At 35.5% G+C, this 2,625-nt stretch overlaps 1 non-coding gene across 1 annotated transcript; it reads left to right on the top strand.

The window, feature by feature from the left end:
* The first annotated feature begins 439 nt into the window (after positions 1-439).
* Positions 440-546, top strand: LOC131219719 (small nucleolar RNA R71). The gene has a single exon (XR_009158364.1). It is a non-coding gene; the product is annotated as a small nucleolar RNA R71 (small nucleolar RNA).
* Positions 547-2,625: the final 2,079 nt, after the last annotated feature.

Genomic DNA, 2,625 nt, shown 5'->3' with positions numbered 1-2,625 from the left:
TCCATTGAAAGGTCTTTGATAATTATTTACGGCATTAGATTGTTCATTCAACACTTCTCGAAAGGTGGGTATTGTAGGGCAATTTTCAGTTGTATGAATGTTGCAATCACAGATGTCGCAAACACTTTCATTAACCTTATCCTTCTTTCCTTCCATGGCCTCAACTTTCCTTATGAGCGTAGTCACTTTACACTTGAGATCATCCTCTTCTTTCAAGAGATATAATCCACCTTTCTCCTTTAATTGAGTCGGCCTAAACATGATGTTCGACTTTGAGTAATAGTCCCATGATTGTGTTTTCTCAGCAAGACTATCGAGGTAATCCCATACCTCGTCAACATTTTTATTAATGAATTCTCCATTACATATTGTCTCGACCATTTGGCGCATGGAAGATGTCAGTCCATCGTAGAAAAAATTTATAATGTGCCACGTTTCAAAACCGTGTTGTGGGCATGAACTGACCAAATCCTTGAACCTTTCCCAACATTGGTAAAATATTTCATCCTCCTTTTGGGTGAAGTTCATGATTGCTTTTCTAAGGGTAATCGTTTTATGATGTTAAAAAAATTTCTTTATAAATTCCCTTTGCATATCATTCCATGTGCTAATGGATCTAGGACGTAGTGAATGTAACCACGTCTTAGCCTTCTCTTTTAAGGAAAAAGGAAAGAGTCTTAGCCTGACTGTGTCCTCAGATACGTTTTGAAAATATAAAGTGGCTCTGATCTCATCAAACTCTTTCAAATGTGGATATGGTTCTTCAGATTCAAGCCCATGGAACTTAGGAAGGAGTTTGATAACCCCTGGCTTGATGTCCATGTGTCCTGTATTTTCAGAAAAAATCATGCATGAGGGCATACTCACCCTCACTGGTTGTAAATAATCTCGTAAGGTACGTGGCAGGGGTGCTTGATGCACCTCATTCTCATCCTGAATGTCCTCCACCCTGGGTTGAGGTAGAAGAGGTTGGTTCTCAGCCATTACTTCAATTAACTCAGAGGATTTCGAGTGGTGTCTAGTCCTGCGATGGATAGTTAACCCCTCAACCAATCCTCCTTCAGTCAAGAGACGTTGAGTGTTGTCACGGGCCCAATCAAATTCGAAACGAAAAGAAAATCTAGAAAGAAAGAGAGAGTTGGAAAGAAATTACCAAATTGAAGTCCCTAAGTTAACGATCTGCAAAAGAAAACAAAATAAGTTAGATTCTAAAAAGAGAAGATAAATCCTTTAAAAGAAAGATAGCAGTAAATTGATTTCTAAAAGAAAGAATTCCTAAAAGAAAGTGAAAATTTCTAAAATAAATTAGGAAAGTCCTAAACTAGAAAGTAAATTACTAAAAGAGAACTGAAAAATAGAAAGTAGAGAAGGAGCTCACCGAATTAGAAATTTCTATCTTAAAGGCCTACAAAATATGAGAGTTAGTTTTTAAACCAAAAGTCTACAAGTAGAAAATTTCTAAAAATAAATTAGGAAACAAAGTTAGATTCTAAAAGAGCCAAAATAAGAAAGAATTTCTAAAAAGGGAAATAACTAACCTAGTTTCTAAAAACAAAAAGAGGAAAGTTTTTAAAAATAAACTATTTCCTAAAAATAGGAAAATACTAGAATTAGAAAATTTCTAAAATTTAAACCCTAATTGTAAAAGTAGAAAAAGTAGAGAAATTAGGAAGGAATTACCAATTTAGAAACTTATGTCAGGATCCTACAAAACAGGGAAACAAGTTAGTTCAAAAAAAATCTAAAACTAAAGTTAGTCCAATTCTAATCTTAAACTAATTCTAAACCTAATTAATTTCAGAGAATCGCAACTGTCAGTCCCCGGCAATGGTGCCAAAAACTTGTTCACTCCCCAAGTATAGGGTTGTGATGTAGTAATAAACTCGGTGAGACCGAGGTCGAATCCTAAGGGACTGATACTTGTACGTTACCTGAAACTATGTAGAACTAGAACTAGACTAAGATGTAATCTAAATCAAATAGGATTTAAGGAATAATTGTGGAATAATTATCTAAAGCTTAAACAATTCAGGGAAGGGAAACTAGGGATTCAGAGGATCCACTTGTAGAGATCAGGGAGATCTTATGGCTGCATTAAAAATTATGGAAATTAAGCTGAACGTACTTGAGCTAGTTTTCACGAGATGAAAGGTATATGAATTAGAATGGATTCCATCATCAAACCATGCCCAGGAGACAAAGCAAACAACAGAATTAAACTAATTACCAACCAATCAACAATGCATGAAGGTTAGGAAGGGTACCGTCATCCGACCATGCCCATGAGACGATGGCGAACAACAGGGCTTCTTGACGTCATAAACATAAAAAGGAGAAAGAAATACTCAAAGCCACGCAGATCTATTGTAATTTCAGTCACAACAAACCATTAAAAACTGAAAGCATTCCATGAAATCAAACTATTATCAAATTCAATTCAATGTAAATATAAAGCACCAGCTAAAAGTCCCCCATCACGCTACAAGCTTCACCTCTTAGCCCTAGCTAAGAGGTTTAGCCGACCATGATTAGGCTAATAACCTTAGGAGTCATCAGGAAAAAAAGAAAAATAAAACAACAGCAAAGAAAAATAAGGAAAAGAAAATAAGGAACAGAAAAGAATTC

The sequence above is a fragment of the Magnolia sinica genome, chromosome 11 (assembly GCF_029962835.1).
Source record: "Magnolia sinica isolate HGM2019 chromosome 11, MsV1, whole genome shotgun sequence".
NCBI classification, from domain to species: Eukaryota; Viridiplantae; Streptophyta; class Magnoliopsida; order Magnoliales; family Magnoliaceae; genus Magnolia; species Magnolia sinica.
The sequence above is the reverse complement of the archived record's forward strand: the minus strand, read 5'-3'. Positions and strand labels throughout refer to the sequence as shown.